Source organism: Protopterus annectens, chromosome 10.part0, assembly GCF_019279795.1.
Source record: "Protopterus annectens isolate FY-2018-M chromosome 10.part0, PAN1.0, whole genome shotgun sequence".
Taxonomy (NCBI): Eukaryota; Metazoa; Chordata; order Ceratodontiformes; family Protopteridae; genus Protopterus; species Protopterus annectens.
Window position 1 is genome coordinate 1610921500 of NC_056744.1, and position 13349 is coordinate 1610934848.

General features: G+C 42.0%; 1 protein-coding gene across 1 annotated transcript in view; it reads right to left on the reverse strand.

Annotated features, from left to right (window-relative positions):
* Positions 1-11727, reverse strand: part of LOC122813790 (major vault protein) — a 402121-nt gene extending 390394 nt beyond the window's left edge. Inside the window, exon 1 of the mRNA XM_044086295.1 lies at positions 11517-11727. The gene's annotated coding sequence lies outside the window, so the exon portion shown is untranslated. The remainder of the gene's footprint in view (positions 1-11516) is intronic.
* Between the last annotated feature and the right edge of the window lie 1622 nt (positions 11728-13349).

A 13349-nucleotide genomic window follows, 5' to 3' on the forward strand; every position in this document is an offset into this window, starting at 1 on the left:
CTTCTGTGTGGAGTTTGCATGCCCTTCCTGCAGTTGGGTAGCGTTCGAAAGACGTGCTTGCGTAAATGGGCGTGCCTTCGTTGAAGGTTGGGTGTCGAGCTGGCACCTCAGCGTTTCGTAAAAATCTACTGCCAATCATTAGCGGACCAGAGTTCCGCTGTGGTGACTCCTTACCAGGAAAAAGCCGAAAGACAAACAACAACAAAAGACTCCTAACCTTAACAGCCATTGCTTGCTCCGAAATGACAATGCTTTTTATTAGAATTATAGATGAGAAAACAAAAAATTTAATCACTTAAAGCCAGGTCAAAAGTGAGTCAGCAATTAGGTTCTAAATCTATTAGCCAAAAAATAAGAAAGGAGTCCAGCCTATTGTATATCAGTTTATTTTACAGCTACCACACATTTCCAGCACTTTATAGTGTTTTTGACCGAACAAATACCTTGCTTACAATGATTTGGCTTTCATCTTCACTGAGTTTAAACAAGCTTGTTAGGGTAGGAATCCATTTGTGTTTATATTTCTAACCTATAAACATCAGGTGTGCATACATGTGCCTAACTTTTGGGGCTATTTGTCTGACAGAAACAAATAGAATTATGTTACTGTGTTCTGTTTTTTTTTCACTTTCATCCCAGTGTTACATCACAGGGTACACAGTAGGTGACTGTCTTTTGAGGTACTGTGACTGATGTTGGTGACCAAACATCTCCCCCAGACATGCACTGAGACAGCAGTTATCTATGTCGCCTGCCACAGCTACTTCATAGTTACATGCAAAATGTTCAGACTTGTTTAAAAAATTAAATGCCTCTTCCAAAATGTGGCCAGATTTATGGTTCATATATACTTCAACTTACTGATTCTGCTTGAAAGACCACTTCAGCTTGGCACTGTGGAAATGGTGCGTTTTCACACAGTGTGAAAATAGGGTGTTCCTGACAATGTGTGACAAACAGGCAAAATGTGGGTGTTCCACATTGACCCCTTAAGAGGTTGAGACTATGGTGCACTGGTGAATCATGTTCAATGTTTCTTCATTAAACTTTAAAATCCTTCAAGGACTGAACCTGAAACAGCGTGACTGAAGCATTCCTAAGGGATGGAGCTGCTGCCCATTCAATAAGAGGCTTGAAATATGCACAGCATGTTTTATCTGTACTAGCCAGACTTACGCAAATCTGATGCGCAGCCAAACACAAACCCAGTTCCATTTTAAAGTCCTTCTTTTCCCACACAACTTCAGTTCTAGTATTTCACAATATGCAGCTTTTATGGCAACTGTAAAATGCAAAATAGTATGTGGTTAAAATGTAACTTATTTACTTTCTGAAGAGAAAAAAAAACATACAGGAGTAATAATTATGGTTACCCTATACAAAAACAAGGTTGTTTTGCCAGTGTTTTTAGTTGCATATCTTTGGCCTGGTTTGTTGAAAAGGTGGAGACTTGCATTATTACAATGGTCTGGCTATTATGCAAGAATGCAGTAATTTAAAATCTATGAATTTTTACTTTTGTCACTGCTGTGCAACCATAACTTCAAGGTACAGGGGTTGCACCCCCTGGAAAATACTTCACTTTTCTTCCTTTTTTGTATTACATTTTGTATCATTAATTAATACAAATCAATAAACATAAGCACAGTTATTAATCAGTTAAAGAAAAGGTATGATTCTGTGTGCACTGAAGAGATTAGAAAAAATATTTCAGACAACACAGAGAGTGAGACTATAAACAGGAGTAAACTTATTTGTTACACAAGAGAAAAAAAAAAAAGACAACCAGTTAAATAATTTCAAGATATGCACAGAACTCTGCCAGGGTGTATCTGTCTTGCAGAATATTAAGGTGCAGTTGGGGGTTGGACAAAATCCAGTTTGGAGAAGTGAAGGCTGCATTTCTGTTTGCACACAAAGTTGTACTCCTGAACTTAAGTCACCACAAGCTGTGGTACCACGGGTGAAAGTGCTCAAGTATCTTGGGATATCCTTACATTCACTGCTGCAGTATGAATTACAAATGGGATCCCCTGCTGTGAAGCCCACCGACCGTCCAGTTTACCAAAGTCTACTCTTGCTTTAAGGTATGCTGAACGTCACCAACACACTCCTAGTGTAGGGTAGGGCATAAAGGTGACATTCAGGCGTACCATCCTCAGACCTTCTATGCCACCAATCCGAATGCTGTTTTAACCAATCTGTTACCTCTGTCCCATTTTTTTCCGTTTTTCTGTTTGCTGGCATTCCTGTACTTACTCCTGTTTGCTGGAGACTTATAGCTGCAGATAAATACCCAGTTGGGTTTTTGGTTACTCTTTCTGTTTTGTGCTATTTGGGGTTCATGTCATCCAGGAAGGGTTAATGTCAATGTGGGAGACTGATTCCCCATCAAGACCTAGGTGCTGTTCACAACCATATGTCTTGTTCCATTTGTCAGGCGTTTGTCCCCAGAACTCTTTGTAGTAGGCTTTCTTCCCTTTCAATGTATTCTGAAAACCAGCATCTTAAGCTTCTTGCTGCAGATATTATGGAGGGAATTTCCTGCCCCGAGGGTCAGCCGTCAGGGAAGAAGGTGCTTAAGGTTAAGACTGGAATCTTCCGCTGTCCAGCCTCTGCCAGGAGTTTCTCCCGAAGTTATTACAAACCGGGAGGCTCGCCCGGTTGTTTTGTCAGGTTCTTCTACCTCGTCTGGTTTGCAGGTCAGTGGACCAACGAGGCTTTGCAGGCATCCGTTTCGGGCATTCAGAGGGAACCACAGTTGACCGTTTCTGAGGGGTCTAGAGGGGGTTCCGCAGTTTCTCTTTAGGGAAGAGGTTCCTAGTACGGTTGTGGACTGCCATCCTGTGTCTAGGCCTGTGCAGGTTTCTATGATGGTTGCCCCCTTAAAAAAGAAACAGAAAACTAATCATGTTTCTTCTGCTCTCAGGGATCCACAAAGTGAGTGGCAGGGCCTTTACTCACTGTCGTTCAGGCCTCCTCAAGGGGTTTTGGTTCCTGCACCTCCTTGGTCCACTTCTTCCCCTAAAAGGCCCACATACTTGAATTCTTCCGAGGTGGATTCTGATGATGACTCCTTTGCTTATTCTACCCAGATTCCTTCACCTTTAGACTACGGGTCTGAAGAGGATTCTCATACTCTTGATAATCCTTCTGAGGAAATTTCTTTTGGTTAAGTGGGATTGTGCCCAGGTTTCGAATATCCATAAGAGGTACTACGAGTTGCTGCCGATGGAATCTCCTAAGCCTGCGGCCATTCCTCCTGTCTTGCCTGCTTTACTGGATTTTTTTTCCACTGCCTCTAAAGTGCCAGATTCTCTACCCCCTGTTTCCAAGAAGTCTGACAGGTTTTATAGGGTATCCGAGGATCGTTCCTTTTCTTTAAAATGTCCTGATGCTGACCCCTCTGTGGTGTATGTCACATCTGATGAGCCTTCTCAATTGCTTCTTTCATCCAAGCTACTGCCTTCTGACAAGGACAGCAGAACCATGGATAGGCTGGGTAAGAAGGTTTATACTTCGGCTACCCTGGCTTTTAGGGCTATTACTTATCAGACCCATATCGCTAGGTATGTCTTGGCTCTTCTTTCTCAGGCTTGTCAGCTTCTTTCAGATCTTCCAGACTCTAAGAGTAAATCTTCTGCTCTTTCCTTGCTTGAGTCTTCCTCTCAAGTAGTTTGTCATTCTATCAAATGTAGTTATGATGCAGCGGATGCTTCTTCTAGGGCTGCTGCTTCTGGTTCAGATCTGAGGAGATATTCTTGGCTTAGGCTTCAACCTCTGCCCGATGACATTAAGGCTAAGTTGATGGATGCTCCTCTGGATAATAATCTTTTGTTTGATGAAGCGACTGCAAGTTTAGGTCTCTTCAGGACAAGGGGAAGGCTCTACAGGAGCTTAAGCATGTCTTTGTTTCTCCTGTGTCTAAATTTCAGCAAAACTACCCTTCTAAGCCAGCCTTGAATAACGGCAATCTTGCCCTTCTTCTAAAGGTAAAAAGGGTGGCAAATGGATTCCTCCTACTAAGGCCACTCAGACTGCAAGGATTCTAAAGCCTTCCTTTCTTGACAAACCAAGTGCTGTCTGACTATCTACCTGTTCCTAGCCACAATCCTCTTTCTCTTCGCCTTTCTCTTTCAATCTATTCTAGACCTCTCTCATCTAAATACCTTTCTGAAGGTGCCTTCCTTTTAGATGTTGTCTCTTCAGTCCCTTTTTCCCACCTTGCTCCCTCAGGCCCTTCTGGTGTCTCGGGACCTCAAGGATGCTTATCTTAATATTCAGATCCATCCTCTTTTCAGGAGATTTTTTCGTTTCTCTGTTGCTTCCTGGCATTTTCAGTTCTGTGCTTTGCCATTTGGCCTTTCTACTACCCCAAGGGTATTCACCAAATGCCTCACTCCTGTGATTGCTTTTTACAGGCTTCAAGGGATCCAAATCTTTCTTCATTTAGACGACCTGCTGATTCAGGCATCTTCTCCAGAGGTCCTTTTGCAAAATCTTCATTTTACCATTTCTCCTCTTCAGAACCTGGGATTCACAATAGACTTCAAGAAGTCTTCCCTGACTCCTTCTCCAGATCATGTCTTTTTGGGTTGCAGGTTTCAAACGGTGCCAATGCCGGCTTCCCTGCCTCCTCCAAAGGCATTAACTCTCATGTCTTTCAAACTCTTCTTCCCCTGGCCTCCAATTCATCCAGGGAGTTTCTGAGAGATCTGGGGTTCATGCCTTCCACCACTCTGATGCTCCTTCTAGCCAAACTCCACATGAGAATGTTCCAGTGGTTTCGGAAGCTGGTGTGGCTTCAGCATGTGCATCCTCTAGGCTTTCTTGTTCCTCATCTCCCGAGTCTCAAGAAGGAACTTCTGTGGTGGATTCAGTAGTTGTCTTTGAATCCAGGGCTCCCTTTTCAACCTCCTCTTCCCTCTCTGGATCTGTTCACAGACACTTCAGATGTGGGATGGGAAGCAACATTTGGTTCTTTGAGGGTACGGGGAGTGTGGATGCCTCATCAGTGGAAGGGCCACATCAACAAAGAGATGAGGGCTCTTCTGCTGGCTCTTCAGGCCTTTCATCCTCTCATTCTCTCTTGAGGCCTCTCTGAGTATTCACAGTCAATACCACAGTCATGTTGTATAACAATAAACAGGGGGGTATGACATCTTATCGTCTTTGCTGGCTGGCACTTCTGGTATGGATCCGACTCTTCAGGCGGTTTACATTCCTTCATATCAGAATGTTGTGGCAGACAATCTGAGCAGGTCCTTCACTCAATCTCATGAATGGATGTTTTACAGGGATGTCTTTCTGGACATTGTCCACCAGTGGGGTACTCCTCAAGTAGATCTCTTTGCCTCTCCTCTGAACAGACAACTTCCTCTGTGTTGTGCCACAGTCCCAGGTCCTCTGGTATGGAAGGTGGACGCCCTCTCATTTTCTTGGAAGGGGATGTTTCTTTATGCATTCCCTCCCCTTCCTCTCATTCTGAGAGTCCTGTTCAAGATTCAACAGGATGCTCCCAAAATATTGTTGGTGACCCCATTTTGACCACAACAGCACCGGTTCCCTCTACTTCTGCATCTAGCCAAGGGTAATCATCGCAAGTTACCTCACAGGGTGGATCTCCTCACACAAGACAAGGGGTGTCTCATCCATCCCCACCTGTCCATGTTTCAAATGACACTGTGGGTGATAGGGTTTTGATCCCTTATAGACAATGTTTTTCTGAGGACGTGCTGAAGGTCCTGCAGAAGGCCAGGAAACCTACTACTAGGAAATCCTACTTGTCTAAATGGAAGAGGTTTTCTATTTGGTATCTTTCTTGTGACCTGGACCCACTTTCTGTGGATGTTCCTTTGGTTTTGTCTCATTTGTGTGAGTTGCTCAATGCTGGTTTGGTCTATGCTTCTATTAAGGCCCACTTGTCAGCCTTTGACTCCCCCCATTAGTTTCTAAATTTGAGGCTAAGCAATTTCTTAAAGGTGTCCTTAATATTAGACCTCCCGGGAAGCCTGTTCCTCCTTCCTGGGATTTTAATTTAATTCTGGACAAATTGACTCAGGCTCCTTTTGAGCCTGCTCTTTCAGCTTCCTTGCAATATTGTTCTTGGAAGACTGTTCTTTTGTTAGCTCTTACTTCTGTCAGATGCATGTCCCGAGTTGCAAGTCCTTATGGCTTTGTCCACCTTTTTTTGACATTTCATGAGGACAGGGTGTCCTTGTGTACTAATCCTTCTTTCACGCCCAAGTTGGTTAATGAGTTGTCACTTAAGTACTAATTTGTCTATTTTTTCTCCTCTCTGCAGTCTGACAGTGAGAGGGTGCTGCATACCTTAGATATACATAGACAGCTCAGATTTTATTTGGATAAAACTAAAAAATCTGACCAGCTGTTTGTTTCCTTTCATCCTTGATCTTTAGATTTGACTATTTCCTTTTGTTACACTTTTCATAGCGAGAGCCTTCCTTCTTCTGTAAAGGCTCATTCTACTAAAGCTGTGGCTTCTTCTGGTGCTTTTTTCACAGGCTTAGATGCTAATTCTATTCTTGAAACTGCTACCTGGACTTCTGTGTATACCTTTACCAAACATTACCAGTTGGATGGTATTTCCAGAGATAGGGCTGGTTTTGCCAATGCCATTCTTACTGGCTTCTTAGATGGCTCTGCTGCCACTTTCTCCTCCCAAGTTTCTTCTTGAGCTTTGGCACTCTCCCACTGTAATGAATACCGCAGCGGTGAATGTAAGGACATAGTACAGTTGTGTAAAATCTTACCATAACAGTAGATATTCTTGTCTTTACTGCTGCAGTATTCGCTCCCTCCCTCCATCCCCCTAGTCTTGGATGTGCAGGTTCTCCTTGGTTTCCCTTGGACTGCTGTTCTTATTGGAGCAATCAGTTCAGAGGATGGTACGCATGAACATCACGCCCTACCCTACGCAAGGAGTGTGTAGGTGACGTTCAGCGTACCTTAAAGCAAAGGTAGACTTTGGTAAACTGACCAGTCGTTGAGCTTCATGGCAAGGAATCCAATTTGTAATGAATACTGCAGCGGTGAAGGCAAGAACATCTACTATTATGATAAAATTTTACACAACTGTACTTTCTCGTTCATGCCGGAGGATAGAGGAGATCAGGAGAGGAGCCACAGGATGGGAGCAGAAACAGCACTAAAGCAGGCACTTTACCAGGCATCAGTGGACAGTGCAACAGGAAGAGAGCCCCATGATGAAACTTTCATTTTATGAGCCAAGTCCTTATTCTCAAGTATGGCAGTGCACTATGGGTAGTGACTAAAAGGATTCAAAACCATGGTTACAAGTGGCAGAAATGAGGTTCCTTCACTGGGTTGTTGGGCTCACTCTTCATAAAAGACTGAGGAGGCCAGCTAAACAGGTAGTCTTAGAGTCAGTCAAGGTGGCCTTGGCACCTATTTATGAATGCCCTCTAGCCACCTCCATTGGGAAGTGTAGCATTCACAGCCAAATAAGGAGGAAGTCCTGGCCAGACCCAGGACAGGGACATGGTGAAGAGATCACATTCCCCAAATAAACTAAGAAGGCCTGGGAATCTCAAAGGATAAAAAAAAAAAAAAAACACTAATTATAACAACTGGTTTCTGAATTATCAAGTATAGACATCATAAAAAGTAATTGTAATATCATCCGCATGAACACACACTGAAGTATACATGTATTACTACATATAATACATATATATATGTATACATATGTAATACATGTATTATTATACGTGTACTGCTGCCATTATTTCAGACAACAGCTAATAAACCACTACCAATTTACATTTTCTATGCCTCTATTTGCAGCTACTCCTTTGATTTCCTCATCTCAACAGTGTAAAAAGATAGTGTGTGTGTTTGACACAATAATAATTAACATTGTTCTATGATTTGCAGCTGTTTTCTCTGAAAGTGGGCACTGACGTAGGTTTTTCACAATGATTATGACTGGGGGGTAAAGGGTCATTCAACCAATGTAGAGTAAACAATAAACTAACCAAAACAAGTAATCAACTACAGTTTCCCAACAATAGTTCTATGATCAGATACCCTTACTCCAACAGTATAAATTTCTGTGTTTTCAGTTGTGAACTGTAAAAGATTTTGATTTTTCCTAATGTTCTCCATATCTCTCATCTAACATGCTCTGTCCTGCCTAAAAGTGTTTGATTTTGAGGTGGTGGATTACACTTAATGAAAAATAATAATTAAAGACTTATTTTTCTTTATGTTAGCTTGTCAAGATAATAATATTTGAAACTGCCCCTGATTATATCCCATTTGTCCATGATTCTGGAGGTCAGTGGTTGATAGCTATCCCACCTCAGCTCTCTCTTTTTAAAATGTTAGTACTGCTAACCTGAAATGCTGACAGAATAAGGCAGGAGCAATGAATGCTCATTTTCTAATGGAAAAGAAGTCTACACATGTAAATATTGTCATTATTTACTTATGTGCAACTCCCCCCCCCCCCACAAAGGTCACCAATTTTACAAGGGATTACAAGGGTCAGAGCTACAAATCTGAGTCAAACTCAGGGCAGCTGACAGGTATGATCCCATATCCATTTTTTTCCCTGTTTTGGGTCGTGGCTGTGGGCTAGAGGCTCAGATGGTGGCAGCCTAAACCGTTGGTCACTGGACATAGTTCTGAGACCAAATGCAAGAAAGGATGTCAGTACACCGCATCAAACGATATATATGCCTCTATCCATATCGGCTACTAGCAGAAATACAAAATCTGCTCAAAGGACGCGCTTCATCAAAGTATCTAACACAAGCGGGAAAGTACCACAGCAAACGTGTGTAATGCGCCGCTGCCAATTATCTAGTTATATTTTTTTTTAACAACTACCGTGCAGCGTTTCCAGAGCGCATAAGCGGATTGATGGTCCAAAATATCCTCTTCATCATAGCTCTCAACCAATCAGGGACAATTTTCAACAGAATCAAGGACAAATGCAGAAAAAAAATCAGGGACACTTTTAAAATATTACTGCTATTAATTCGAGACATTGACAGAATCACAGCATGTGAATTAATACACATTTTCCAAAGTAAATGAAATTGGCGATATTGAAGATGGTTAACCCACCCTTCGGATCATGCAGAAATAGCCGTGGCCTGCTTGATACAGCGGCAAGGCAGAGTTTCAATATGCAAATGCACCATGAGTGACATGGAATGCATTGTAATATAGTATTCAGGGCTTCAAAAAAATTGTTCTTTAAAGAGCAAGCTGTCAGCAATGCCTTTTACTGTAAAAGAAGTAGCGGGTTTGAAATTATTTTGTAATGTTTTGGCAGGCTCCTTTGCCACGCACACAACGAACTCCAACCTCGTCGAAATTATTATTTTTTTTTCCTTTTTAGGGGGGCAGCCCCCACTGTACAGCGGTGCTGGTACTGCAAACAATTTCAGCCGTATCATTTAGAGAAACAGTTTTGTGGTGTGAACTCTTGCCCGACTGACTGACTGAAATGTGATGTACAACAGGCATTTTAGTTTTATGTTCCTAGTAAAACATTTCTTTTTTGGTAGTGTGAAGTCTACAATAAAACATGGTGTTGCTTTCGGCACAGATGCTGAATATTAATTACACTGCAATGTCAGGCAGGGCTTGCTACTGAGCATCGCGATCTGGTGGGTTAACCATCTTCAATATCACCAAAAAATCTACAACTCTTCATTATTCATTAAATTGTAATTCATCATCTTTCCTCCAAAGGCCACTACTTTTGGGAGGGATTAAGAGGGACAGAACTAAAAATTGAGTTAAAACCAGGGACAGTTGAGAGGTATGCTTCATCCACTATTTATTTATTTTATTTTACATTTGTTAACTGGGGGTGTCTGACTGAGCTGAAAAGGCCCTTTTTCAGCAGAGGCCCTGGGAGAAAAGCTCCGCAAAGAAAAATTGCAGACACATTTAGTTATTTAGACATGATCAGTATACACACAAATTACAGGATACATGTTTTTTACAGTGGTATGCGGCACATAAACAGTTACAGTGGAGAGAATAAACAACATATTAATTTTAAAAATAAAGTTAATTAATAGATTTGTGGTGTACAGCTGAAATTTGGAACATAGGTAGAATACATACATAGTACACAGACACAGTACATACATTGTAGATTAGCTAGCGTTTGTGAGTAAGATTGAAAACTATTATCAAGTGCTCTAGATTTTGCATGTATGTGTTATCCGCTTTCACTAGCCTGGGGAGCAAGATCGAAAACTATTATCAAGTGCTCTAGATTTTGTATGTATGTGTTATCCGCTTTCACTAGCCTGGGGAGCAATCATTGCATTAACCGTGCAAACCGGCAACAGGGACTAACATCAACGATTGAAAAAAAAATACAGCTGGAATAAGTAACTTAATGAAATTGCGCGTGCCCTCAGCCACTTCCGTGTTGGGGCGTGGCTCAGCTCAATCACATCACGTTGTAAGACCCTTGAAGTTGGGGAATTTTTCTCCAGAAAATGTTAAAAACTTGGTAGGACCCTGATTTAGGCAATATTGCTGTCGAGCAGTTCGTGGGCGGGGTTTGGGAAGGTGCAAATCCAGCTGACACCTACACCAAACCAAACAGATTGCGGACACTTAAGTCCCACTGGAACAGAGCCATTTCCCGCGAAGGCCCGAGGAGAAGCGCTTCAGACACACGTGTTTGGAATGTGGGAGGAAACCCACTCGGACGCAGGGAGGGACATACAGACTCCATACAGAGACCGCCCTAACAGAGAATCAACTGGAGAACCTAAAATGAACAGCCGTGCCGCTGCACTAGGAATACCTGCCAGCACTCCTGAAAAACATTTAAGAGACTTTCATTTTGTAACTAACAAGAAAAAACGCCAACAGGGTGGCAGCCACGCAATTTAGTTATCCAATAAACTTTACTTAACATCCTAACTCAGCAGTCCAACATCATGCGATTACTAACTCTACCAGCAATTACTGCTCTCACCTTTATAAAGCAGACAATACGCATGATGACTTCTAAGTAAATGGAAACTTTACTGGCCTGCCCGCTCTAAGCACAACACAAGCACTTATCTGCAAACAAATTAAACGTCACGTATTTAAAAATAAAACACTTTCCATCTCTACTGAAATTCTCAATCATCGCCTCCCGGCAGCTGAACGATGGGAGGGGGTACTTTTAAAGTAATCGCAACAAATGTTAAACTGAAAACATATCTGAAGTAAACGTAGAAATTGTATATTATGTGAATATGACCTGTCCGCTTTCTTTCGGTTGAGACACAGCGGTCCTCGGCTGCTTAAAACGAATTAATACTGAATTGCAACTACGTAGTAAATCGGTATCCGCAGCTGCACTGCGCTCAACAAGAAATCAGTCGGATGATCTTTCAGTCGTCATTCCATCATACATACAACCACCAACGTCAAGTTAAAAATGCTGCACTACTGCACTTAATTTCTGGAAATTTTATGAAAGGGACGTCATTTTTGCCTCTTACCTGCTGCCGATCCGTGATTGAGACGAAAGGCTGTTAGTACTAGAATGCTAGCCTCTCCTTTGAATCACTCCCTTTTTTTTGTGGGAGGAGGTAGAAACCTGCTGTTTACTGCTCATACTGTTGTTAAGCCCTTGAGTTTCTTGAATCAATGAGATTTATGCGTACTGTAATGAATTGGTAATTGTGTTTCCCACCCCAGTAGTATGCGTGACTTATTCACTTCACTACAAATGAGGTAATGGAGAGCCAGCCTTAGCAATTGTGGGGCCCAGTTTGGGCCTTTTGGTAACCCACTCATTCTTTTCCCTCCCCCCACCCATACCTCTCTACATATCAGAATCTCCAGACTTTTGCCTCGTATGTTTGGTCTGCTCCTCATAAGTTGGGAAATAATGAGAAATGTTGAGTTTCAGACTTCATATGCTTCAGAAAATGCATGCTAGTCAAAACCTGTTATTCTAACAACTTCCTAAGTTTATAAGAAAGATATTCAAAAATATGTCAGTGATTTTGCACCCCCCCCCCCCCACACACACACACACACACACACACACTTTTATTTTTGGCTTTGCACAGAATTCTTGCACTAAGGTTGAGAGGAATGCCCCCACTCTGCACTCCCTTCCATTGTTTGGCTCCTGGATTTAAGACTATTTCAAATTAGGTTGTTGTTGTGTCTTTCAGCTTTTCCCGGTTAGGGGTCGCCACAGCGGAACTCCGGTCCGCTAATGATTGGCAGTAGATTTTTACGTGCCGAGTTGCCAGCCCTGACGCACAACCTTCAACGAAGGTACGCCCATTCACGCATGTCTCCACACAGAAGACACTCTAGCTGAGAATCGAACGGGAAAACATCTAACTGTGAGGCGACAATGCTACCGCAGCACCACATGTATGGTGGTAATGTGTAGTAAAGCAAAACAATATCTGTATTGTTATTGGCTAATATTGTGTCAGAATTTTTTTTTTTTAATAAAGAAAAAAAAACGGAGCAACGAAGACTTTCTTTTTTTCGTTGCTTCCGTTTCAAAGCATTGATGTACTGGGTATGCATTGGAACGCAAGTCCCATACACATACGCAGTACATCAACACAAAGAAGCAGTATATCACCACTGGCGGAAGAACAGTAATGTGCCATTATACAAAGACATTATTTAAGAAAAGTATGTTTTTTTTTTTTTAAATTATGTCATCGTATAATAGCAATAACCGACTCCATGGTTGTGGTATATTGAAATTTACCCAAAGCTGGCTTTATTTAGTCACGCCAACCATGGGTAAATCGTCAATGTACCACACCATCATCGGTTATTGCTTAATTAAAACATAACTAAACTATTTTGGAAAGTTAATTACTCTACATAAACTGCAATTTTTGGAAGGTGCTGTAGGCAGCTCTTCGTAGACAGGGATATTATGAAGCTAATTTGAAACACGAAACTTGATAAAAAGTCTTCTGATTTATCATACTCCGCAGCTCTTGTCTCCTATGTCCAGTGTGCTGACATGCCAGGAAGTAAGTAAGTCAGCATGGATGTGCCTGATGGTTTTAGGGAGACCGAGGGCAAAAAAAGCATAAAAGTTGTCTACACTAGTCAAATTCTTGTATTACCCTTTTCGTCCTTCGTGGGTTTCCAGTAACCCCCTGCACCTGCTCTGAATTGTTGGAGCCTTTTGTCCCATAAATTTTCATACCTTGTCATGTTCACTATGTTTCCACAAAAGCACATAACACTGTTGAACGTCCTCAAAATGCTTAACGCCGCTCCTTAGAAATGGCATTGCTCATACACCATCCAACCTTCCTTCCTTGTCTTAAACCTCATTCCTC